This window comes from Ochotona princeps, chromosome 1, assembly GCF_030435755.1.
Source record: "Ochotona princeps isolate mOchPri1 chromosome 1, mOchPri1.hap1, whole genome shotgun sequence".
Lineage (NCBI taxonomy): Eukaryota > Metazoa > Chordata > Mammalia > Lagomorpha > Ochotonidae > Ochotona > Ochotona princeps.
The window spans coordinates 86,423,751-86,451,690 of record NC_080832.1 but is presented as its reverse complement, the minus strand read 5'-3'; the positions used below and the strand labels follow the sequence as shown (position 1 = coordinate 86,451,690).

General features: G+C 37.9%; 1 pseudogene; it reads right to left on the bottom strand.

The window, feature by feature from the left end:
- The window catches only part of LOC101524385 (DNA polymerase epsilon subunit 2-like), a 48,111-nt pseudogene extending 20,556 nt beyond the window's left edge, over positions 1-27,555 (bottom strand).
- Between the last annotated feature and the right edge of the window lie 385 nt (positions 27,556-27,940).

Genomic DNA, 27,940 nt, shown 5'->3' with positions numbered 1-27,940 from the left:
AACAATAGGGAAAGGAAAATAAAAGTGATTAGAATGAGAACAAAGAGCATAGACAAAGCAAACTTTTCATATTAAAATTAGTTTAGTATAGTTAACATTTTCTACTTTTTTAAATTAATGCCCTAGTGAATACCACTGACATACTAAATAGTCTCCTAAATATTTTCACAAAATACTATCTCATTTAATTTTTGTAACCACCTTGGTCAGGTAGGTACTATTATCCTCAATGACACATGAAGCAACAGAGACAGAGTGCTATTTTGCTTAATAATCAGTTTTGTTTTGTTTTGTTTTCAGATGTTCTTTCTGACCAACACCATGGCTGAACTGGCCAATCATCACCTGTAAGTGCCTGGATCCTATCAGTTCTTGTCCCAATTGCTCCACTTCCCATTCACTCCCTGCTTGTGGCCTGGCAAAGCAGAAGAGCATGAGCCAAAGCCTTGGGCTCCTGCACCCAAGAGAGAGACCTGGAGGAAGCTCCTGGCTTGTGGCTTCAGATGGGCTAATCTCTGGCCTTTGTAGCCACTTTGGGAATAAACTACTGCATGGAAGACCTTACTTTGTGTCTCTCCTTTTCTGTAAATCTGCCTTCCCAATAAAAATAAATAAATCTAATAAGAAAAAGTTTTTCTTTCTCCCTATTGTATTCCCCTTGGGATTTGGTTTTCTTCCAATACTACTTCTCACAGTCCCCTGGCATGTTTTGTACTAAGTACTGGAACTTTAAAACATTGACAAAATTTCTTAGGTACATCTAGCTCACCACTATCCACAGGGAAACAACAGAATCCAGAGTCAACAAGAACAATAATAGTGACCTCAATAGTTTCCAGACCTCAAGCGATTAAGGCGACTGCAAGAATATAGCTTCAGAGATGCTAATGGGAGATCAAAATTGGAGGGTATCATAGAAACATCCTATAAAAAGGTATTTTTTTACAAGAAAGGGAAAGGATTTTTTTTAAACGAAACTTAGATTCTACTGGAAATGTGGCCTCTGACTTTAACTGAAAGTAGGAACTTACCTAAGATCATTACTGCCAGGATTAAAATGTACCCACAAAAGTGATACATTCTTTACTTCATAAAGAATTATTGAATGTCCACTTTTTGTGTTTAGCCATGAATGCCACCCTTGCCATCCCTTCCTTCTCAAATGTTCAGCAGCTCTTTACTGCATTCTAAGTTTGGTAATGGAAGTCTATCTAACCTCACTCTACCCTCTCAGCCTAATCTTTGTCCTTAATGCACAAAATTGAATTACTTGCATTTTCCCTGAAATGCTTCCTGCATCTTTCGACTCACAGTTCCCCTTGCTTAAAATAAACTTTCTCCAGTATCTGCTATCTGCTGTATTAAAATTTTATCATTCTTCAAGGCAAAGATTGAATAGTCTGTCTCTATGACTCAAACTCTCTCTGGCATCCCACAGTTTCCAGTTTGTACTTGTTTGAGAAACTTTTGGAGTTAATTCTGAATTATAATGAGGCAATATCTGTCTATTCAGACCCTAAAGAGTAAGTTGTTTAGAAAGAAGGAATACATTTTATTCCTCTTTGTTCTAAAACTTTGAAAATCTGATGTGTTCAATAGACATTTGTTATATTGGAATTTGAGCAGTTGACACCTCCTTTTGAAAGATTAAGCAAAACCTAAGCCAGCGTAAAAATTTCCACTTTGTGATGTATGCTGCCAAATATCTTAATAACTTTGGCATCTGTAGAACATTTTTTTCTTATGTCTGAAGTCCTTTATAAATACATGTATCCTCTAATTAACCCTTCAGTGGCCCTGGACTTGCCTTCTCGCAAAATAAAGTGATGATTTTATATCTCTTGGTATTAAATAACAGAGATATTCCATGAAGGAGTGAAGTTGGATGCTTTCCAGAGCACAGGGAAAAGCAGGAAACCAGCAGGTGCCAAATGAAATGAACTGCCAGTCACCACAGAGGAGCTGAGGCAGAGGAGATAAACATGGAATGCAAAGACTTTCTCTTCTGTTGTATTTTTTTGTTGTGATTATTGATGCCATTATATGCCTACTTCTAAGGGCTAATTTTCAAAAATCCTAGAATCAAATTCAAGTCTCTGTGTTCTAATAATATATTTTTGTATTAATTAAAAATGCCAGATGTAATAACATAAATTAATATGTACTGATCTGTTACAGAAAGAAAAAAATAAACTTGCTTTTGTTTATTTTTTATTTTTAATCCATTTTTAAAATGCATTGAAGACCACAATATTAAGAATTAAAACCACAACATTAGGTAAATATCTGGATTTTGGGAACAAATATATTTAATAACTAATTGTTCATTTTAGCCTAAGGAATCCCAGAAGTTTTTCTCTATATATTATCTATAGTTTTTAATTCACGGAAACACTAGACTGCATTTTTTTTTCAGGAATATATCTGCAAATAGGCTTTAAGAGGGAATTTTCCTGCCTGAACAAAGTGCTTCAAATGTTCACACAGTGCTTCAAATGTTCACACAGTGCTTCAGGGCTTGTACTTGGCCACAATGCACAGCTGTAGCACTTCCTTGGCTGTGTAGCCTCCCACTCTGGCCTCCAATCCCATGCTTATCTGGCAATAGCAACACTAAGACCAGATGCCAATGGTACTTTTTCCTCTGGGATGTCACAGAGTTATATATATATATTATTTTTTATATATAATTAATTTATTTAGCAATGATTCCTATATGTGTGCAATGTATTAATCCCCATAATCCATTAAACACCCATAGCACTCCATCTTATATTAGAGTTAAACATGAACAACAGTGGTCTCATGAAATTACAAACATCTTGAGCACAGAGATGATATATTCAACTCTTGAGGAGTTTCATGCTTACTAATACATACTACTAGGTGGAATAATACTCAAGTACATCTTTCCAATTAGGCAATGTTAAAGCCAGTTGATATTCTCCCAGGTAATTACATATAGAAGTATATATGATTCGGAAGGCATCATGGAGCAATGTGTTGAAGTGACACCTGCGACTCTGCTGTCACATATTGGAGCACTAACTCCAGATCTCCAGCTTCCTGCTAATGTGCATTGGAGGTAGCAGATTAATGTTGCAAGCAGTTGAGTCCCTACCGTCCTCCTGAGAGACTCAGAGTTCTGGGTTCCTGGGCTCAGGCTGGATGTTGTGGGTGTTTGGAAAATGAACCAGAGGCTGAAAGGTCACTGTTGATCTATGTGTTTATCTGTTTAGCCATGTATCTACCTATCTATATGTCTGTCTGTCTTTTTCCCTCTCATTCTGCCTTTCAAATAAAACACTTTAAAAATGTGCATAGTGGAACTCTCCTAATCTACAGGGAATGTTTCGAATCTCTGGAACCTCTTATACAAGTACTTAACTACAGAATGAATTATTTCACTATGTTTCTTGCTATACGTGCATACATTACAGCGTGAGAATGTTGCACAAAAGGGTAATACATGTCCCAGACTGGATGGAGTGGGACAGAGTGACATTTGATCCTAAATTTGTTACCATAACTAAACACCATAAGCTGCTTGTGAATAAAAGTAATCTTTTTTAGCTCAATCTGTTGGAGCTTTTGATGACCCTGATGTTGAAGTTTTGTTGTACTCCATAACATCACAAGATAACAGTGAGTACATGTGTTTGCGTATGTCTTTCCCTATAAAACCACCACGACTTAATCATGGAGGGTTCACCCCAGCAATCCAATCCAACCTAATTTCTTCCCAAATATCTCACCTCTGAATACCAAAATTGGATTAAAAATTCTTCCCTTTTAGTATTATTAACATAAAGACTGTGGGGACCAAGCCTTACTACTTGATTTTGTAGTATCAAACACTGCCTCAATCAGGTGATGAAGGTTAGCATCAACAGCAATAAATCAGAAGCTCTTGATAGAAGGTGATGAAAGCGTAAGTAAGGGTGTCTCATATCCGCAGTCTTTCACTTGAAAAAACATAATTCCAGTCTAGCAATGAAGAAATTATTAAACAGTTGCAGTATAGGAGCATCCTACAGCAAAGTTGACCTGTGCTCTTCAAAACGCTCAAGGTCATCAAAAAGCATATTTTTCACAGTAAGAGGAGTCCCAAGGGACATGGCATTTAAATGTGATGTGCTAACCTTGGTAGAATCTTAGAACAGAAAAAGAACATTTGGTAAAAGCTGGGGAAATATGAATAAAATATGTACCTTAATTAATATTAATAGATCAATATTGGTTCATTAATAAGAACAAATGTACCATTCTAATGTAGGAAGTTAATAATAGAAGGAGCTGGGAATGAGATATATGAGGACTCTGTGCTATCTTCACAATTTTTTTTGAAAACCTAAATCATTCTAAAATAGAAGTTCATTACTAAGATGATTTGCAACACAAAATGGGGTAAATGTTTATCATACTTATATTCAGAAAAGGACATACATACAGAATGCGTCAAAACAGACCCATTTCAGAATATATAGGAAAAAAGCTGCCTCCTGAGGAAAATTAATTAATGTAGCTGAGTACACATTTCACACAAAAAGATAAGTAATCATGAGCAAATAAGATGTGTCTAGCATCATTATTTATCAAGATCAAGAAATTTACAACTACAACAAACCATTTCACACATCCACCCAAGGGTTGTAATTTTAAAAGCTGATAGTGCTAATGTTGATGGGGATGTGAATTGTTGGAAGTCCCAATTACAGCTGTTTTAAGATATATTGGTACAACAGCTTTGGAAAAGCAAATTACTATTTATTCAATCTTAACATAATTATATCCTATGCTCAGCCTTCTTCATAATAATCCCAAAATAAAAGTAGCCTAAATCCCTTCAGCAAATGAAATGTATAAACAATGCTTTGTATTTTTATAATGGAATATTACTATATAACAATCAAGAAAAATACTATTACTATATAATCGTTGTAGATGATTATCACAGAAGTGGATAAAATAAGCCAGATACAGGATCCCTATCACATGATGTAATTTACATGAAATTCGCAAATTAGGCATAAAGAATCTGTAGTGATAGATGTCAGCTGGATAAGTGTCACCTCAAAGGGGAAGTAATTGAGAGAGGCCATGAGAGATTTCTGAAACAATGGCAGTCAATAGCCTGTGTAGGTCTGGGTGGTCAATACTAATCTTTGTGTTCACCATGGAGGCGTGGAACTCCTTATACTACATTTGTATAATTTTCTGCATGTGAGTTGTACTTCGATAAAATTATTCACAGAAACAACTATGCTGAGATGATTTTTCATCTACAAGTTTGTACAAAATTCTATAGTTTGCCAACATGCTCTGTTGGGTGTAAAGAAAGGGGTTTTCCAGGAAATGCTGGTGGGTCATCTAGGTCAGAGTCACTGTAGAGGAGATAATGCCACCTTCCACCATCGAGATTTGGTCTCCCCAGAATTTATGCGTAAACCCCCAACCCCAATATCTCAAACTGTGACTATATTTGAATACAGAGTTTGTAAACGAGTGACTGAGTTAAAATGAGGTTATTAAAATTGCTTCAATCCACTATGGTAAACGATACGGTGGTGTATACTTAGCAAATTTTTGTGGATATTCCATTTGTTATAACAAACTAAAAATAATCAGCTGAAAAAGGAAGGTAATTGATGGGACACCTAAAGATCATAGAAGATCCTGATCTGATAACAATTTGAACAAACTACAAAATCCAAATTGATATTTATAAAACTGAAGAATATTTTAGATATTTGATATTAAAGAATTGTTTATTTGGTAGATGATGTGATGATACTCTAAAAGCTGTGTTTTAAAATGGAAGTTGTTGTTATTGAAACACATTCTAAAACATTTAGAAATGAAATTGATGTCTTGGAGTTTCCAAAGTAACCTATGTGGGGAGAGGCAGTAATGACAGCACATAGGGATCAAGGAAATTTTATTATACAATTATTTTATTATTTTAAAACATGAAATAAATTTGGAGCTTTAAACAGAGGAAGAATTTACTTCAACAAAAATAATTATGGCTGAAATATCAACAGAAAACAAATATTAAAAGAAAATATAAAGTATGGATTTCTCAGTTGAGTGTTCAATTCCTCCATCCTACCAAAGAAATAACTTTCCTGTTTTTTAGCTAATACAGAACATGGCACACTGAAATGAATTAGTCCCTTTAACAGTTTGCTTGCAGCATTTAATTTATCAGAAAAAAAATAAAACCTGCTGATGCGAAACACTACTCCAGCATAATTCACTTTACAATTACCCAGGAGCACTTCTTAATCCAAGCTAGTCTAAAATTCATAGGCATAAGTTACCCAAAGAATTAATTACCATTCAATTTATTACTTCTCATATCTTCTGAGATGTTGAAGAAACTGGTTATCTGGAAAATTAAGTATTTTTGGGATACTTGTCAATTTAATTTGGTTGAGTTTTATGGCAGAACTAATAAGCTATTTCCTTTTTCTTATGCCCACAAAGCCACAGATGTGCCTTCTACAGGACTGTTGGTTTAATATGAGGGGCTAATCCTGCTCTCTGCAGCTGTTCAGTCAAGAGTACCAGAATTTACTATCTCAAAGGATATAACTGCAGAAATTGCTACTGAATCTAACAGCTGGCAACAACTAATTTCCTGCTAGCATACCTGGTTTTCTAACATGATAGCAATTGATTTGAGACTTGGGCAAGTGCTTGATGTACTTAATGTTATATGTATTCTAAAATGTAAAATCCATATTAATACACTATCAGAGTTTCTTACATTTGCTTTCTTTGCCAGTTTAGTGGGAATAAATTTGAATGTCACAACACCAAGAAACTATCTTAAGAATCTCAAACAAAATCTTTATGTTTTATGTCCAAATATAAATATAAGGGTTGATGTTCAAATACTACCTTGTGATTTCCCATTACTTGCTTCATTTAATGTTTTTCCTCGCTATGGTTGTCACATATGGTAAACAAACAAGCAGAAAAGGACACCTGGTGAATTTGAACTTTGTATACAGAATGAAAAATATTGTTTAAGTATGCCCAGTGGATCTTAAGTATATCTCATATAATATCCAAGAGACATATGTATTGAAAAAATTGTTTATGGGGTATTCAAATCTAATGGGATATTTTATATTTCATCTGGCAACCCCAGCCATCTCCAATGTCCACATCATTGGTAAAGCTCCTCTTGGTTTCTAAGGAAAAAGATGAGTCTTTAACCACAATATTGTGGTATAATGCTTCAAGAGGGCCATTGTGAAGGCATGGACAGCTATATTCAATCTTCCAAAGCCAACCTCAAGGACAAGTTTTTACCTGAAAAGCCAAGTCAGTAGAGCAATTCAGTTGATTTTTCGTGTGGATTCAGTTGAATTAGAGTTAAATTCATTGTTGGGAAACATGGTGTCCTGTGCAAAGAATGCCATGGACTTTCCTCTGTGACTTGGGGCAACCACAGTCTGGCTGAGAAAATCAAAGTAATCTTTGCTACAAAATTGTTTCTCCAACTTTAAAAGTATGCAACTTTAAAAAGTATTCAGATTTTGTTAAAATGCATATTCTGGTTCAACAAGGAATGCATTCTACGTTTAAAACAGCTCCCAGGTGATTCCATAGCCGCTGGTCCATATACCACTCAGAGAAGCAAGGAACCAGCATAGAGCAGTTTACATAAGCAATTCTGCACAAGGTTTGATACCAAGAAAAGCTGCTGAATGTCAAAGAATTAAGTCTCAGAAGGGCTTTGAATCAGAACAAGTGAATTATGCTTATAACTGGGAATATAGCCAATTTTTTATTAAATAATGACTGAGAACATACTGAAGCCAGTTCTAATTGTATACAACCTTAGCCTGGAATAAGTAACACAAATAACAGACGCCAGATTAAAAACTAAAAAAGAAAGTTTGTTGGAAAAAATAAAACAAAATGAGCCTACATCTATCTCAAACTGAATCTGATGCTTGCACCTTAAAGTTCATGGTGCCTGAGTACTCCAGGAATAGACTTTGAGGAGCTCAAGAAGAACCTGATTATGCAAAATTAAGTGCTAATAATGCAGGGCTGATTAAAATTATTTAATAACTAGAGTGGCTCACATGTTATCCAATCAGAACATTTTCCTACTGAGTTTCCATTGTTTACTTGGCAGACAATAGTGGTGGGTCCCCAATGAATATGAGAAGCCTGTTTCCCTCAGGATTTCTTTACTGTTCATCAGACACACAGTCATTGATTTAGAAAATGTCTTAACTACAGATTTTATGGATCAGACCAAGAAATGAAAAACAGTATAATTCAACTGAACATATTATAAAATTGCTTAATGCTGTTACTGTTATTACTAGCTTTTTTTTTCAAAATTTGATTTTGTATTAAAGTCAGCATTATTGTACAATAAGTAAAAGCCACCACCCGTGACACTGGCCTACCTAATGGGTGCTAGTTTGAGTTCAGGGTGCTCCACTTCCAACCCAGCGCCAATGAATCTCTCAGGCAACAGAAGACAACCTAAGTGCTTAGGCCCCTGCACCTACATGAAAGACTCAGAGGAAGCTTCAGGATTCTGGCTCTGCCATGTCCCAGCCTTAGCCATTTTGGCCATTTGAGGAGTGAACAAGTGGATTGGAAGATTTCTTTCTCTTCCTCTGTAATTCTACCTTTCAAATAATTACATCTTAAGAGTTAAATTATCACAGCCAAGCATTGACAGCAAATATCTGGGCTAATGGAGACTCTAAAGTGGAGCATGTCAGCCAATGGACCTTGGAAGGATTTTCTCATCCTTGGATTGGTGAGATAGACAGCATTTCAGAACTATCAAAACCACTTAAGTAGAAATCTTTGGGGCATGCACCACATTGGGGACCCTGGGATGACATCAGGTGGCCGATTCCCAACCTGCGGTGTTCTGAGGTCGTCTGCAGGCTGCGTATGGCTTCTCCCCTTTTTTTCCCACATCCCCCAGATACAAGAGGAAGTAGAATAAAATTTGGAAACGATGGTTTCATCAACTTTTTCCTAATTTTTGACCCTTCCCACCCAGATCAACTATGTAAATATTATTAAAAATGAATTTAAAAAAAGAAGTTAATCAAATGCTACTAAAGTTTAATAAGAACTTCAGTAAATCAGTTACTGTATTTTTCTAGAACATATTTACTTCACTACATGAAACTGATGCAAATCAATTTAATAGATCAGTTCAAAAAACATCTAGTTTGCTAATATGCCTGTTTGGTCTCTTTTTTCTTTAACTTTTCAGTTTCTGTTTAACAATTCTCATTTTTAAATAAAATTATTGTAAGGAATGTTTTATTTGTTTTCAGCTTAGTTTCCACTCTCATAAATGTTACAAAGATTAAAAAAGGAACACTCAACAGACAGACTGAGGGACAAGGAGAGAGGAGTGTTCAGGACAGAAGAATACATTGTTGCTACTGTAAAGCACCGTAAGAAAACACAACTCCAAACTGGGTTGAGACATTTGACCAAAAAAGACACACAAATTCCCAAGAGGTATTTTTAAAAATGCAGACCATCACCTATCACTAGAGAAATGCAAATTAAAACCACAATGAAAAATCACCTCATAACTTTAGAATTGCTGCCATAAAAAAAAAGATGAATGACAATTACACACTCTTGGTAGGAATGAAAATTAGTATACCCACTTTAGAAAATAGTATGGAGGCTTAATAAAAATCAACCTAACTGTTCACAGCTAACAAATACAGAAAACTTGATACATAGACATTACAATATTATTTAGCTTGAAATATTAAGGAAATCTCATTTTATGTAACAAAATCAAGGAAATCGGAGGATCTTTTACTAAGAGAAGTAAGTTAGACACAAAAAGACAAATACCACATGATTTTACCTACATGTAAAAGCTTGGACTCAACAGAAGGAAGAAGGAAAAAAAGGAGTGGCACACTGGGGAGGGTGAGATTGGAAAGATGCTGGTCAAAAGATATAAAATTTAAGTTGGACAGGGAGAATGAGTGCAAAGAGATCTGTTGTATACATTATGACTGTGGTCAATCACAGTGTATTTTATTTTATTCTTGAAAACTGTTGAGAGCAGATTTTAAGTGTCTTTACTTCAACTAAAGGAAGTAATACTTATGTTAATTAGTATTGCCCATTCCACAATGTATATGGATGTGAGAACTTTATTTGTACACCATAATTATATATTGTTTTTATCAATTAAAATCATTTTATACTTTGGATGTAGTAGAACTATGAGTATATTATTTATTCACAAAAGTGCTGCCCTCAAAGTAAAAACATATTCCATATTATATCAAGAATATATTGGTGAACTAGCAAATCTACTTTCAGCAAACTGCCTGAGAAATTTTTCTCACGATTTAATTATAGTAACAATAGTAACATGTCTATTAGCTTATACAGGGAATCGAAAGAACTTCTTCATTAAAGATCATCTTTACCTCCTCAGAGAGAAAAGACAATATGGCTAAGAATTTTCATTTGAGACATGACATAGTGGTGATTTGATTCCTTCTATTTTCTTTCTAGTCCCATAAGCCCCAGACTTGGGCTAGACTTACAGGTCTAGAAATGCTGGAAGTCAGAGACCAAAAGAAACAAACAAAACCACCCTGCAACAGAAGTCCAATCTATAATCAAAGGACCAGTAAAAGGACAAACTAGGAAGACAAAATACTTTCAGACAATAACTTGTTTATTTCAAGCTAACACTGGAGGGAAAATGCAGCCCTACCTCTACTCATGCCACAGGAAATTAATGACATGGAGAATTTCTGCCCTCCCACAGAGATAACAAAGCAAATCAACAGGAGTTTCACATTTATCTTCTGGATCCCATCTCAAGGTCTCATTGTAGATCACATAGCAGCTGGAAATTCTATACAACATAATGGGACTCCCTTCCCAACCTACACCAGTATGTATCAGAGGAGGCTATTGAAGAGTCAGGTTTTCCAACACCACTAGTTAATTACCATGACCAACCCCAAAATGGTGTTAGGAACCACATGGGACTCTGCTTCTTGACTCTAGGTCAAGAAAAATAAGGAACTTCCACTTTAAGGGTCAACAAAGAATCTAGGATATTTGAACTAATAATTCCATTCAAACCCACCTCTCCAGTGAGCAGTCACAGAGGACATCAGTTACAATAAGACTGAATCTCATAACAATATAAAAGTGTCCAAGTTTCAATATAAAATAATTTAAAATGACAACCAGAAAAATCTGAAATAGAATAAATGAAGGGCAATTGAAAGATGTTAACTCAAATGTTAATAGAATGTTAACATTATCTGAAGAGGATTTTGAGTAGCCTGGATGAATGTGCTTGAGTAGCAATCATTAATATGCTTGACACAAACGAAAAGTAGATAAAATATTTTATTAAAAAATAGAATGCATAAAGAACAGCAGAAAGTAAATTTTAGAACTGAAACATAATATCCAACATAAAAAGTTTAGAGGGTGACTCAGCAGCCCTCCCATAAAGAAACAGTGAAAATAATGAATTAACTTGGGGGAAAAAAGCAACTGAAATTACTTAATCTGAATAACAGAGAGAACAGACTAAAAATAATAGTGTATTGATCTCCTGGGATCTGTGGGCCTGTAATAGAAGAGCTACTATTTGTGTCACTAGGGTTTTTAGATGAAGTAGAATAAGATTGCTGCTGAAAAGCTATTCAAAAACAATGGTTGAACACTTGCAAAAGCTGGTAAGGGACATCAACTCCCAGTTAAAGAAATCAAGAACATGTTAAACAGAATAAGCCCAAAGAGATCCACACCAAGGAGCTGACACCATGATGTAATAGGCAAATCCTCTGGCTGCCAGCACCGGCACCCCATACAAGTACTGCTTTGTTTCCTGACTCCATATTCTGATCTAGCTCCCTCCTTATTAGCTGTGGTAAGCAATGGATGATAGCCCTATCCCTTGGGCCCCTGCACCCATGTGGGATACTTAGAAGAAGTCCCTGGCTTCCAGCTTCACACCAGCCCAGCTCTGGCCACTGAAACAAGTTGGCGTGAACCATAGAGGGATGATATCTCTCTCTCTCTCTCTCTCTCTCTCTCTCTCTCTCTCTCTCTTTCTCTCCAAGTAACATAAAGAAATCTTTTAAAAAAGAAAAGAGAAGAAATCCATACCAATATACATTAATATTAAACCTGAACAATGAAGGACAAACTCTTGAAAGCAACCATAGAAAAATGATACCTTACATATAAGAGATGAACAATTTAAATGTTTGACAAAAAATTCAGAAACCATGAAAACTGATAATTAAAACACATTTTTAAAAAGAAATACAAAAAGTCATTAAAATACAGGAAAACTCACCATGTTCCTGGATTGGAAGAACCAACATTCTCAAAATCTCCATTTTACCAAAAGTAATATGTAGATTCAATACAATTACAATCAAAATCCCAGCCACATATTAATCAGAAATAGAAAAGATGATAGAAAAAATCATCTGGAAAAAACAAGAAACAACAAATAATCAAAGCTATCTTGAGGAACAAAAACAGACTTGGAGAAATCAAAATTCCAGATATCAAGACATACTACAGAACAATGGAAATCAAAACAGTCTGGTACTGGTACAAAAACAGAAGATCAATAGAACAGAAGAGAAACCCCAGAAGGGAACCCACACATGTACAACCAATAAATCTTTGGCAAAAGAACTGAAAATAACCTAGGGAGAATGTTTGGTCTCTTAACAAATACTGTTGGGAAAATGAAATATCAGTTTGCAAAAGTAAGAAGCAGGACTCCCATATTTCACCTTACACAAAAAGCATCTCTAAATGGATCAAGGACCTAAATATACACCTAGAAACCACCAAACTACTAGAGAAAAATATAGGAAGAACCCTGAAAGATATAAACATTTGCAAAGACTTCTTAGAAAAGTCACCAAATAGGCCTGGAGCAATAACCTAGCAGCTAAAGTCCTCACCTTGCATAATTGGGGTCCCCTACGGGCACCAGTTCTAATCCTGGCATCTTTGCTTCCCACCCAGCTCCCTGTTTATTGCCTGGAAAAGCAGCTGAGAACAGCCCAAAGCCTTGGGACCCTGCACCTTCATGGGAGATCCAGAAGGGGTTCCGGGCTCCTGGCTTTGGATGGACTCAGCTCTGGCTGTTGTTGCCACTTGGGGAGTGAATCAGTGGACAGAAAATCTTCCTTTCTGTCTCTCTTCCTCTCTGTATATCTGATTTTCCAATAAAAATTGAATAAATCTTTTTAAAAAGTCACCAAAAACACAGGCAATCAAGGCCAAAATTTAAAAATGGGACTACATTAAGCTTCTGTACAGCAATCAATGATAAAAGCAAAAAAGCAACCAAAAGAATGGAAGACCATCTTTGCAGACTACATGACAGAGGACTAATATCCAGGCTTTATAAAGAACCTCAGAAACTCAGCAACAGCAAAACAAATAATCTTGTTAAGAAATGGGTGAAGGAAATGAGCAGGCACTTTTCAAAAGACCAAGTTCAAATTGCTAACAGATATGTGAAAGATAGCTCAGGCTCCCTAGCTATTTGGGAAACTCAGATAAAAAACATATTAAAGTGCCACCTCACTTCAATGAGAATGGCCCACATTCAGAAATCTGCTAGCAACAGCTGCTGGAGTGGATGTGGGAAAAAAGATAATCTATTCTACTGTTGGTGGGAGTGTAGACTAGTGTAGCCACTATGGAAGTCAATATGGAGAGTTCTCAGAAACATGAAAATTGATCCACCGTATGATCCAGCTATCCCATTTCTGGCAACATATTCTAGGGAAGGGAAAACTACATATGAGAAAGCAATGTGCAATCCTATGTTTATAGTATCACAATCCAAAAGAGTGAAGACATGGAAATAACCCAAATATATGTTGAAAAAAGAATGGATAAGGAAACTGTGGTACATCTACTCTGTGAAATATTGTTCAGCCATTAAACAAAACGAAATTCTACCATTTGCAACAAAATGGTCCAACTGGAGGCCATTATGCTCAGTGGAATGTGCTGAGCTGTGGACTGGTTTCATTTCAGGTAAGGGCTGTGGTTCAGCCTGATTTGGCCTGTCATCCACTCCCAGATATCCATGTAAATCAATGGCTCCTAGAGTTGACAGAGGCAAGCCCACAAATCTACAGAATCGGCCTTCAGATCTGATTCTCTTACATTCTGGTTGGTGATGTGGCCCAGCCTCTGCCTGGACACACCTGTTGGGTGAGAGGGTATTGCAGCCTAGCCCTACCAGGCAGGCCCCCTCCCCAGTTGCAGTTTTTTTTTGTTGTTGTTCGGTTTGGACACTTTTTTTTTTAAAGATTTATTTATTTTATTACAAAGTCAGATATACAGAGAGGAGGAGAGACAGAGGAAGATCTTCCATCGGATGATTCACTCCCCAAGTGAGCCGCAACGGCTGGTGCTGCGCCGATCCCATGCCGGGAACCAGGCACCTCTTCCGGGTTTCCCACCCGGGTGCAGGGTCCCAAAGCATCGGGCCATCCTTGACTGCTTTCCCAGGCCACAAGCAAGGAGCTGGATGGGAAGTGGAGCTGCCAGGATTAGAACCAGCGCCCATATGGGATCCCGGGGCATGCAAGGCGAGGACTTTAGCCGCTAGGCCACGCGGCCAGGCCCCCCCCCCCCAGTTGCAGTTTTCACACACACACCAGTGGGCAGCATCAACCCAGAATTCTATACAGTGGAAATAACTAGTTGGAAACAGATATCTAGGTACAGCCTGGACAAAGCAGTGATGACACAGAGACACACCTCTATTAATTCGCTTTACAGTGCATAAGATAATACATCTTAAAATCTGGTAATAAATTATCTTCCCTAGAGTATCATAATTTTTGCCACTTTATCTTTAAAATAACTTTAATAACATCTATACATCATCTGTCTGTCCTTTGGTATATGTGCTAGAAAGAAGAGCATAGATAGGTTAGAAAATCCCAGGGCTGGTGTTGTGGCACAGTGAGTTCAGCTACCACATGCAACACTAGCATCCCATAGGAATGCCAGTTAAAGCCGTGGCTGCTGCAGTTCTGATCCAGCTCCTTGCTGATATGCCTGGGAGAGCAGGAAAAGCTGAACCAAGTGCTGCTACCATTACCCCCATGGAAGACTTGGATAGAGTTCCAGGCTCCTGGAAGAAAGGTGTCTAGCAGAGATCTGACTACTGCAGGCATATGAGGCAAGAATCAGAATATGGATGATTGATCTACTTAACTCTATATAAATTAGCTTTTCAAGTAAATCAATATATTTTTATATTTAAAAATATGTTGTGAGCCTGGCATGGTAGCCTAGCAGCTGAAGTCCTCACCTAGCATGCACCGGGCTTCCATATAGGCCCCTGTTTGTGTCCCACCTATTCTACTTCCCATCCGGCTCCCTGCTTGTAGCGGGGGAAGGCAGTAGAGGATGGCTCAAAGCCTTGGGACTTGGTACCCTCATAGGAGACCCAGAGGAGGTTACTGGTGCCCAGCTTCGGATCAGCTCAGCTTCGGCCACTGAGGTCACTTGGCAAGCAAATCTGTGAATGAAAGGTCTTTCTCAGTGTATCACTTGCTCTTTGTATATCTGTGTTTCCAATAAAAATAATAAAATAAATCTTTTAAAAAAATCCAACAAGGAGGCTGGGGTTCATCTTAAAAAGGAGCTATTTTAAAAGGTTATCATTACTCATAATTTAACAGTGTTTGATCTTTGCTCTTCACAAATAACATTGGCAAGCTCCAGTATAATAAGATTAAATTCTTGTTTCTGCATCATTCACCGCAATAGCAAAGTAGAAGTTACCACATTTGGTAGAAGTCATTAAGATGATTTAAAAATGGGCGGGTGCTATAGCCTGGTGGCTAAATCCTGGTCTTGCATCCTTCTGGATCCTATTTGGGCGCCAGCCCACATCTCAGCAGTTCCACTTCCAATCCAGCTCCCTGCTTGTGGCATGGGAAAGCAGTTGAGGATGGCCCAAAGCCTTGGGACCCTGCACCCGTGTGGGAGACCCAGAAGAGCTCCTGGGTCCTGGCTTTGGATCAGCACAGCTCTGGCTTTTACAGTCACTTGGGGAGTGAAACATCGGAAGGAAGATCTTCCTTTCTGTCTCTCCTCCTCTCTGTATATCTGACTTTCATATATATATATATATATATATATATATATATATATATATATATACACACACACACACACACACACACACACACACAGAAAGATACAGATTTTCCGCCCACTGGTTCACTCCCCAAGTGGCCACAGCAGCCTTAGAATCAGTACCCATATAGGATCCTGGCTCCTGCAAGGCGAGGTCTTCAGGCTACCATGACGGGCCTGAGCCTTCACACTTTATCCACTAGGTTTTCACCTCCTTCTCTGGTTTGATCAGAAGGAGCTTAGAAGTCACATGTTTAGAAGTACTGAGCTGTGCTCTGCTTTGCAGCTTGGCCCTAATCCACCATCTGCAATGCCAGCATCCAATATGGGCACTGATTCAAGTCCTGACTGCTCCACTTCCAATCCACCTCCCTGTTAATGTGCCTGGAAAAGGAGTGGGGAATGATCCAAGTGCTTTCACTACTGCACCGTTGTGGGAGATCCGACACAAACTCCTGGATTAGATCTGACCCAACCCTGGCTGCTGCAGCCATTTAGGGAGAGAACCAGCACGTGGAAGACCTCTCTGTCTCTCCCTTTCTCTCTATAACTCTGCTTTTCAAATAAATAAAACAAATCCTTTTAAAAAATGGACAGATTCTGTATTCTTGAGTCATAGCTTGAGAAAACAGCTGCTTGGCAATCAGAAACACTGATTTCAAACTTTGAGTAAGAAATAATTTGTCTTTGCTTAAGCAATTCAAATTGGTAGATAGATCTTTACAGCAACTAGCAGGGTGCTCATCACTAATGCGGCAGTTTGCATTCCATCCTATTCCTCACCCACTAACCACTTTTTATTTCCCTTCTCCAGGGCCCTTTCCTTGCCTCCATTCTCATATCTATTCAACACAGATTTTTTTCTAGCTCCTGGACCATGTACAGGCTTCAGGGCAATGATCCTTCAGCCCCTACAAAGGGTTCTCCTTTTCCAACTTGACACACGCAGCACCAGGACCATTTACAAGGAGGGGGACTGAAGACCGCTTCCAAGGGCGGAGCTAACGCCAACTTTTTATTATGCCAGTGTTTTTTATGATCTATATCCAGGACTCTGCTGCAATTTCCTTTTTCTTTTCTTCCAGGAACCACCTTGACCCATCTCTGTTTTGTGAGTTTTTGCAAAGAGAAACACAAAATAACACAAAACCTGGACACACAGGACCACACCTCTCTGCTGCAGGGTTACCTAGTCAACCTTTAAATTAAAAAGCTACGTGTTTCCAATAGTTGGCTTCTGATTGTTCTGCACGCAGCCTGACTTCCTGCTGAGAGGAGTGATCCAGGCACTTTATCTGAGCAAAGGAGGATCTGGAAGAAAAAGCAGCAAGGACACAGACATGACACAGCAGACCATGAAAAGAAGTTGGGATGAAAAAAGAAGAAAGATGCCAGCTTCCTGTGTCACCTGAGGAGGCACGGGAAGAGACAGCAGATTTGAAGTGACATGACTGTTTTTAGTTGTTTGTCACGAAGTAGCAGACGCCAGCTCGGATTCAATTTTTCAGTAAGAGTTTCTTTAAAGGGCATCCTAGTAGGTGTTCAATAAATTATAAGTGGAGGAATTCAAGAGAAATCAGGAACCTTTCTCTGTAAACAAAAAATGGAGTATGGCTACTAGTCTTCTGACTTCAAGATATCGTTTAAATTCTTGTAAGTGTGACGTCAATAGTATCTTCTTATACTAAGAAGAAATCTCATTAATCCATGTTTGATACAAGCAAATTTATTTTAGTTCTATTTACTTCATAAATCAGAGTTAGACTGGCATTGAATATGATTCAAAATTTATAATTAAAGCAGATTTTGCTAGCCACCATGCATACTGAATACTGTTTCTTTTCCCATACAGCTAAAATAAAACCCATTGGTTCTAGTTCCTCTAATTCTCCTTGGTATACTGCTTGGGGCCCAGTAATATTTCATTTCTTATCTGCCTCAAAGTCCTTGGAACACCAACCAATTCCGATCTAAAGGAAAAGAAGGAGTGCAATTTTTCCCAGTGAATGGACAACAGATTTGGCTTTAAAGCAGCATGGCTCAGTTCTAGTCCACGTTTAGTATTATATCTCTGCTGGTGCTCTAGTACCCGAATAGGTACTACAGACAAAAGACAGGTCCAGACCAATCCAGAGGAGATGGCTTCTGCCACATTCACTATTCAAGCAGGACCACTGAGAAGTAAACGAACAGTGCTGCCTACTAGTGTCAAATATGGGGAAATTATACAACTGTGGAGCCCTATGTTAGGTCTCTGGGCTTCCATGGCTCTTTCCAAAAGCAAGGAGGTTTCCAGCTATAAACTCCCCTCCAGCAAGGAGAGCTGGCTCAATTCAATTTAGAATTTCAAGTTCTTTTTTTAAAAAAGATTTATTTATTTTTACTGCAAAGTCAGATATACAGAGAGGAGGAGAGACAGAGGAAGATCTTCTGAATGATGATTCACTCCCCAAGTGACCACAAAGGCCGGTGCTGCACCGATCTGAAGACGGGAGCCAGGAACTTCCTCCAGATCTCCCATGGGGGTACAGGGTCCCAAGGCTTTGGGGTGTGCTTGACTGCTTTCCCAGGCTGCAAGCAGGGAGCTGGATGGGAAGTGGAGCTGCTGGAATTAGAACCTGTGCCCATATAGGATCCCGGTGCATTCAAGGCGAGGACTTTAGCTGCTAGGTCACGAGGCTGGGCCCTCAAGTTCTCTTTTTAAAGCAACAATATTGATGTTAAGAGCAGACATAGGTGGCATTTAATTGTCCTTAACATCAGATTTCCAATTTCTAAAATATAAGGAATGGGAAAAATTGAATATAGGAAGGAAATATGCACATCTTCTTTGCATTGTGAGTCTCTAAACTGGCAATATTGAGTTATGTTAGGGATGGATGTTGTGGGAAAGTGGGTAAAGCAGCCATTTGGGAAAGCAGAAAAGCATTAAATAGAACACATTTGAAATTGTTCTCTTAATGTTATTTAATTGCTAAATTATGCCAAAATATGACCAAGTAGTGGAATTTATGACACAGAAAAGCACATTGACTGTATGATCTTGGAGATAATGTCAAGAAAAGTATACATTTCTTCTTTGAAGAAGAAGCCATTGTCCATTCTGGAAGTGGCCAAGATTAAAACCGAGAATGTAATAAAAATTGGGGATATGTGAAGCAATAGTGATACAAAACAGGAAGTAATAATGTTGCCTCACGATTTGGCAGCAAAATATCCAGATGGTTGTCACTTTAAAATTACTGGGGTTAGGTTTAAAAGGATCGACACTTTGTCAGAATTCTATTACTTGTTTCTAAGTTGATTTGTGTTTTTATTTTATATTTGTGAAATCACCTTGTTTGTAACGTATTTATAATGATGCTCAGAAAATATTATTCCTTAGGAGCATCTTCTAAAGATTTTTTTTCCACACAAAATGATAATCCCATGGATACATGATTTAAAAAAAATAAAGACTGCTATAAAATGCAGTAGAGAAAGACTTCAAATTATATATCACCCTCTTGAAAAGAAAAGATTCTGAGAATTTTCCCTTTTAGCAAGCTTACATTACGTGAGGCCCATGCAAAGCTTCCTATTTCAGCAGATCCTCAGAAAAATCCAGTGCTACGCATGATATGATTATCTCCATTTTTTGAGGCTTACCAAAATCAAGCAAATCACCCAGATCTTGCTGTCATTAAGTTGACATAAAATTATATATATGTATTTTTCGTCCAAACTCCAATTAACTCAAGAAGCAAACACAATTTGGGAAATGTTGCACAAGGCAGGTTGGTTTCTCAGCCTAAAGCCACCCACTGCTACTTCTTTGCTGATCCCTCATGCCAAACAGGAAACAGTAGTGTGTGTTTGTGTGTGTGTGTGTGTGTGTGTGTGTGTGATCTGCCCCCCCTCGTCGCAGGCATTAGGAATGTCACCATGCAAGAAAGATACTACTATCTCAAATCTCAGATGCCCAAATCCCTAAATCCTCAGAGGTTTATGCAAATGTCAAATGGAAATTCAACTACTCTAGCAACTCACTCCTGGTTTACACTCTTTCTAATTTTATCAAGGCACACCACTTTGGATGTACCCCAGTTTAGCAATTAAAATAATAAGACAAGCTAAATGGATCCATGCTTGCATTTTTCGAGCAAACTGAGCACATAAAAATAATTGTCCTTGTTGGAAATGATGGAATTCTACAATCAAAGAGGCAAATTAATGAATTCTGTCATTATAGGCAAAGTATAGGATGTCAAATCCAAGCTAAACAAATCTACACTTTAATTTGCAGCCAAGTAATTAGGTAACAATAAAATATGTCCTAAGTCACTTCTTCAGAGCCCAGCTGAAACTACGAGTTCGCAAATGACTCTGTAATTATTCCAGAGGAAAGAGTGGATGTTTGTGCATGTGTTAATAGCACAATAGAAAATAAGCCCTTATCAAAACGGAATTTCTAACAACTCAGGAAAGTGTATAGATTTCCATGATGAAAGAGATGTATAAAAACACATACAGTTTTCTCAAAATTACTGTCAGCCTCTGAGAGCAGCTGCTCCACAAACAGTAAAACTTGGGAAAAGAGACTAGTTGGCTTTTTATCTCTGTCACCTTATTTTCTCAAAATCTATCAAAATAATACTTTTGTTTTCACTGTAGAGGCATAGCTTCTTGAAGCTATAAGAATATTAAAACTTGGGTGTCAAACATCTCATTAAATTTAAAACTTTTATTTGCTTTCAGACAACAGAACAACTTTTAAAATTGGAACCTGATACTTTTATTAGGAGACTGTAACCTCACATTTTAAATCAAAAGTAATAAATATGTTTCATAATACACATGAATTTTATATTTTTCTGAAAGTATTTTTGCATTATAATTATATAGAATTAAATGTACTTACTGTTTGCATAATTGTGAATTTTTACAAAGAAAATGGAGAAAAATTGTAGCCTGACATTTTAAAATACATATTATATACAAATTGCAAGTAGAGTAACATGTACTTTTGTATTTGTTGAGCTATGGTCTTTTGTATTTGGGGCAAGAAATGTATCACGTGTCATTAAAACAAAAATGCACACTGTCAGTTCTGTAGATAACATAAACACTGAACATATTTATACTAAAGTTTCATCTGCATTTAAAATTTTTGGCTTACTAAGATTTTCTCTTCTATTCACTTTAACTTATGCTTAATAACTTGAGTAGATCAACATTTAATCTGATGCTCTGACACTACAGTGGTTCTAATTTTTGATAATTCCATTTTAGGTTCATTAATTATATTGGGATTTCTACTTCTTCTAACATCAAAATATACTTCATTATCTTTCCTCCATCTATCTCATCCCAAATATCAAATACAATATTCTTGGCCTTCTTGGTTTTTGTGAATATTGTTTCCACTTGTCCTTTTACCTATAACTGTTAATTATTAAGGAGTCTTTAAAAAAGGCTTGAGGTATTTATTTACTTGAGAGAGAGAGAGAAAAGAGAAGAGAAGAGGACAGGAAAGGAGAGGAGAGGAGAGGAGAGGAGAGGAGAGGAGAGGAGAGGAGAGGAGAGGAGAGGAGAGGAGAGGAGAGGTGAAAAGAAATACCTCATCTCTGGTTCACTGTCCAAAAGGCCAGGGTGGACCAGGCTAAAGCCAGGGGCCAGGAATTCCATCTGGGTGTTCCATCTGGGTGACAAGAACATAAGCACTTGAATCTCACCTGTTGCCTCCCAAGTGTAACAGCAAGGACTGGATTAGAAGTGGAGATGAGACTCCATCTTGGGGCATTCCTATACGAGATGCAGACATTCCAATCCACAATTTAACAAGTCACAATGCTCCCAAAAGGTGGTTTCTTGCATTTATTCAATGAAAGTGTGATAGTCCCAATCCCTGAATAAATTTCTGAAAACCCATAAATTAAAAGAGAAAATTGGTATCAAAGTTAAGGAGACTGATGTTGGAAATGCATTTTAAAAAGCCTACAAATACTTATTTACTAAAAAATCAAAATAGGTCCTTTGTAAAAATCAATAATGTTACATAAATAATCTTTATTCAGTGACATATAAAGAGTGCTTTGGGCCTGCTTCATTGTGCATTTACACACATACTTATAAAAATCTACCATCCCTTTAAAACATACATATATATACATAGAGGCTGTTATTTTAAAATCAACAAAAAATGTGTAAAAAATACAGATATTTATGCATCACTTAGCTACAGAATGAAATTCTACACTGTTCCCTCAAATACTAGAAAGTTAGTAGATTTAGTGCTAGGTCTGATTAATGCGCATTACAAAATGCTAAAAGGAAGAGACAAAGACAAAACAGGTTTTATGTCCATGTAAATAACATAAAGAATGTTCCAAAGGGTCATTGGAGATCATGGTACTATCCAGTTATTGATAGACAAGAAAGCTTAGAAATGTATTTCTCAAATAATCAATTTATATGACATCATTGTCCTTATGAGGACCCTGAAAGGGCCTAATTACCTTCTCCCCAGAACATAATGCTTCCTGGAATTCATCTTTTGACAAATGTCCATTTTGTTAGGACTCAAGCAAAAAAATCTGCAGGACCTCAGGATGTTATAAGAAATTAGTTTGGATTCTGAACAGATGAGGCCCAACCCTTTCATTATAATTAAAGGTGGTGCTGGGGCAAATGTTTTATGGCAGGCTTGATTACATTCCAACAGTCAGTAACTCTTGTGATTCAGCCTGAGATTAATATGAGACAGGGACATTAGTGACAAAGAGGAAATCCAAAACCAGGGCCCAAACTCAAGGATTTGACACATTCTGTTTAAGGTCTTGTGACTAATATATTGACCCAGCCAAACAATTTATAGTATATATTGAGGTGAGTTTATAACTAAGTCATGGAAGCCAAGAAGAAACCTATTACAGGAACTAACACTTACTGAGAATGTGTTTTGCCAGGTACTCTTTTAGAATATTTGATGCATATTGGTTTAAGTCTTTTTGTCCACACAGCACATCTCTCTGGTCCTATTTTATCTGGGGAGCAATTGATGCATTCAGTTGCACAACTAGTATGTAAAAGAGCTGGTGTTCAATAGTTTTTCATCTCCAAATGCCCAGGCTTCTTTTCAAGTCCATGTGTTTCTTTCACTTTTGCCAGCATATGATAGTCCCTGTCTTTTGCTGACAATTCGAATGAGGGTGCTGTGCTGGGTCTTTCACTAATTCCTTCGTTCAAAATTATTTTCTGAGCACTAATGACAGGTGAGGCATAGTGGCACATGCTGGGGATAGAGTCTTTTATAAGCTCTCTTAGAGCCTTTTTCTTTTAAAATTTACAGTATAGCAGCAGAGACAAAAAATCAGTATGTCCAATACTTCTCCCAAATGTGATGAAAAAATAAGCCAGGATAGTGAAAGTACCTATTCTAGGAGGGATCCTAGTTTTCAGAGTGGTCACAGAAGGGCTCTTTGACCTTTTAATCCAACCTAATGGGAAAGGGTTGGTCAAGAGCAATGCAAGCAAAAGGAAGAGCGAGTACATAGGCTTTGAGGGATTACGACCTCTCTCAGGAAAGCCAAGCAGGCTCATGTAGACCAAGCATGATAACAGATGAGATAAAGTGAGACAAGTTAGACCAAAATCATACAGGGCTTTCCAACACCATAGAAAAAAATTGAGATCTTCCACCATCAATTTTAGACAGAAGGTATCTGAAAAAGAAATCCCTCTGGAAAGAACCTAGGGAAGAGATGTGATGATCCAAATGATAGAAAAATCCACCTTTATCCCCTCCCCCCCAAATACAACAAAGGTTTGATTTCCCACTTGTTAAAAAGACCAGAACCGATGATGGGGATCTAGGAAGACAAGAGCCATTCTTTCCTCCAAGAGCATCACCCTCATGGTCTTGAGGATTTTATATTTGTCTCTGGTCATCTGGAAGTTACAGAGAACCATGAAACACGTGTGTTTTCCCTTCATTTTTTCATTCCCATGCTAGAGCTTGGGTGAGATTCCACATTTAAAATAAAATGAACTCTGGGAGTTTGGGAGGGGTTCAGGCCTTAGGGTTGGGGGCAACTGCTGCTCCCTGCAGTGTGGGGCTGTGGGGGGTGCCCCTGCCGGGTCAGACCCAATGCTGGGTACTCACACCAAAGACACTGCTGGAAGTCAGTGAATGAGTCCTTGGCCTTGGGCAGCCAGTGCACCAAGTGTTGCACGGCTTTGCCTGCTGGCTGCCCGGCGGCGAACTCTGGGGTTTTTAAGATATGTAGTTGCTGCCTGGGGACACCCATGACTAAGGCCAGTTTTAGTGTAGATTAGAAGTGAATTTTGGGTGATTTCCAGTGACAGGGTCATGAATGTTTCAGGCATGCATGGGGACTGAGACCTGGTGGTTTGGAGGGAAATATCCAAAAGATAATTTGGGTTAGACAGATTCACCAGCACAACTAGGATCGAGCTGGACTACAACACCCGTTGGTTCACAGAACGGATCCAGGAATCTCAATGACCAGCATGTGCATAAGCTGATTGGTGTGACGGATGGTGTTGAACTCTGTACTAGCAAACTCACGCAAGAATCAGGTCTGGGATCATCTCAGATGAAATTTGTTTGGAGATCCCTCCAACTGAACTGCTGATCTTAGAACCCCAACCACGAAGAGACTCTCAGCCAGTGAACTCTGAATAAGATTCATTGCGATTGGAACTGTGAGATTGGCAGCAATCCAGAACTGATGAACTATCAAAACTGTTTGAGCAGAACCCTCGGAGAGTGCCTCCCTTTGGGGATCTGGGATGGGTAGGAGGTTGGGTGGGGTGTTTCCCTTTGTTTCTCCCCTGACCCTAGATACAGGAAAAAATGATAATATTAGTGTGGAAACAATGGTATTACCCACTTTCACCCTGTAGCCCTTGACCCTTTGTACCCTAATCAACTAAATAAGGTTATTAAAGAATAATTTAAAAAGAAAAAAAATAAAATGAACTCTGAGGAATACTTTTATTCTGTGCAGGCCCATACAAATTTTCAACTCCTTTCTGATTTGAAGTGTTAGTTGTGAACTCAATTTCCTGTATCAAGTCATAGTGTCCAGGTTACAGCAATACAGAGTAATGTGCATATGAGGGCTCATGACAAAGATAACAAAATAAGCTTCCATTTGGATTTCGTCTTCCATGAACTTCTTAAAGAACTTTTAGACTAACTAGAAAGACAAAGGATTTCTGGCTAAAGGTCTGCTGAAAGAAATAGTGATGCTGCCCAAACGGAACATGGATAATGAAATCCTTATGAACCAGTCAGGTAAATTCATACGTAGAAGCAAAAGTAGTCAAAAACTGAAGGGGTCTGTAGGCAATGGGCACCTGCATTTATTAATTTAAAATTGTATGTAATTATTTGAGAGGCATACAGAGGGAGAGAGAAAGAGAAACAGAGAGATAACTGGTAGTGCAGTCCAGACCTCCCACATAAGAGGCAGGAAATGATTACTTGAGCTATTACTGCTGCCTCCCATGCAGTGCACCAATCAGAAGTCAGAGTTGTAACCAACCCCAGATGCTTTGATATGGGAAGTGGGCATCTTAACTGCTAGATTGAATGTTTGCTCCCTCCCCTGCACTTTTTGTTTGTTTCCTGACATTTTTAAGGAAGATTGAAGAAACAGTGAGACAATTGGGATGACATTTAAGTATCTGAGAAGTTTTTAGGGCTTTTCTCAAGGCTCCACTCCAAGTCACATAGATACATAGTTTATCTTCCAATAAATGTCTTAGCAAAATTGCTAAATCTCAATCAGCCCCAGGTCTCCAGTTTCCTTCAGTTTACCAAAACTGTATTATACAAATAGTGTTCCCTCTCTCTCATTTGCCTTGTATTCCTGTTCTACTCACGTTTTAATTCCTGTTTTTGTTTTATTTATCTCCAAAGAGTGACAAGCAGTAGACCACCCTGTAACAAAAGTTGTACATGCTACAATATTTCATTGAAACTAACAGATATGTGGAACATAGTTTTTATTTAAACTCACATATCCTAAAACAAATATTCCCAGATAATTCCATAGTGAAAAATTCCTCAGTTCCAGTTTCCCACCCCATCTTTACCTCTGTCGCCAATATGTACAAAGATCAAAGGCTCCCTAATAATTTACTAATACTTGATGTCATTGATGTTGAGCACTTTTTTGTTTGAATATGGTGTAGTGATTCACAAGGCAAGATCAGAAGCTGAACAGATACACATTGTTATAAATGTGTACATTGTTAATCACTCAATTCCCATTCCAAGATTTGTCACTCTGTGTCTTGGCTCCTTGTACTTTTTGTCTACATTGCCTTTCCCTCTCATCACTTCTTTTAATAGATCAACTCAAGATCTCCATCATACCTGCCTAACTAGTTCACATTTTTAGGTGACCTGCTTCATCCATTTAGCAGGCAACATCTCTCAGCAAATATGGTAAGTCTGTATTTCACTATTCACATATGTATAAATATATATCCTTGGAAGGGAAGACAGAGAAGTCTAAACAATAAATTGAATCTTAGTAAAACACTTGCATCAATGAATATTTGAGATTTTTGCTTGAAGACAAAAACATAATTTGAAAGGGTTTGATCATCTTTGGATTATATATTAGGAAAATTACTTACCAAACTCCTTTCTCCTTTCTGCAGCCACACAAGATGTGGAAAGGACAAAAGATCAAGACGAAGAATGTGGTCCCAGACTCAGGTGTCATGAAAAAGCAGGAGACCAAGAAGTTAGATAATCCCCTATTTGGGAAAATGTCAAATAGTTTTGTCCTATAAATAATATCTAACACCAAAAGCACATACACCATGTTGTCAAATGGCCCTGCTACATCTGGCTCCAGTGTTAAAGTGCTATCCTTTAGAAGTAGTTGAAAGTGCTTTCTCTAACTAAGTAGTATACTCATGCCTTGGACTTCCCACGAGTCAACTGTTTAAGATCACCCAAAAGTAGACCAGAAAGCAAATCAAGACAAGAAAGCAGAGACTGTGGGCAACCTGGAAAAAAAGAAGAAAGCTACTGGCAAAATAGATGTTCCCAGTAGTAGATAACCTCTCCCTTAGCTAGGGATCAGTACTGTCCCTGCTTTGATGAGAAAAAGAAAGCCAACTTATCTTGATTAAACATGACATGGATCCCAGTGAACTGGTTCCTTTGTGTCATAAAATGGGGATTCCATGTGAATCATTTGGGGGGGGAGCCAGATCAGGACTTCTGGTTCCATAGGAGACCTACACCACCGTTACCTTCACACAGGTGAATGCAGAAGACTGAGGTTCTATGGATAAGTTGGTGGAAGCTGTCATGACCATCTACGACAACAGATACAATAAAATCTGCCATCTGCAAGCAGGCCAAATCCTGGGGACAAAGTCTGTCTCTAGCATTTCCAATTTGGAAAAGGCAAGGGTTGGAAAACTTACTACTAAACTGGGTTAAATGTACACTGTTGTTGAGTTTTCTGTACACAAAAGATAATAAAAAAAAGTCTCCCCCCCAGTGCCAAAAAGAATTCAACCTCAGGATTTAATCCCTTTATTTATCAGTGAAGGTCACTGAACGGATTTTAAACGTAAATGGATGTCACTTGGAACTATCCTGAGCTATTTTTAGTCAGAACAGTTGGACATCAGAAATAAGAAGAAAAAAAAAATACTCAAACCAGGTTTGGGAACAATAGGTATGTTTTCCTTTCCT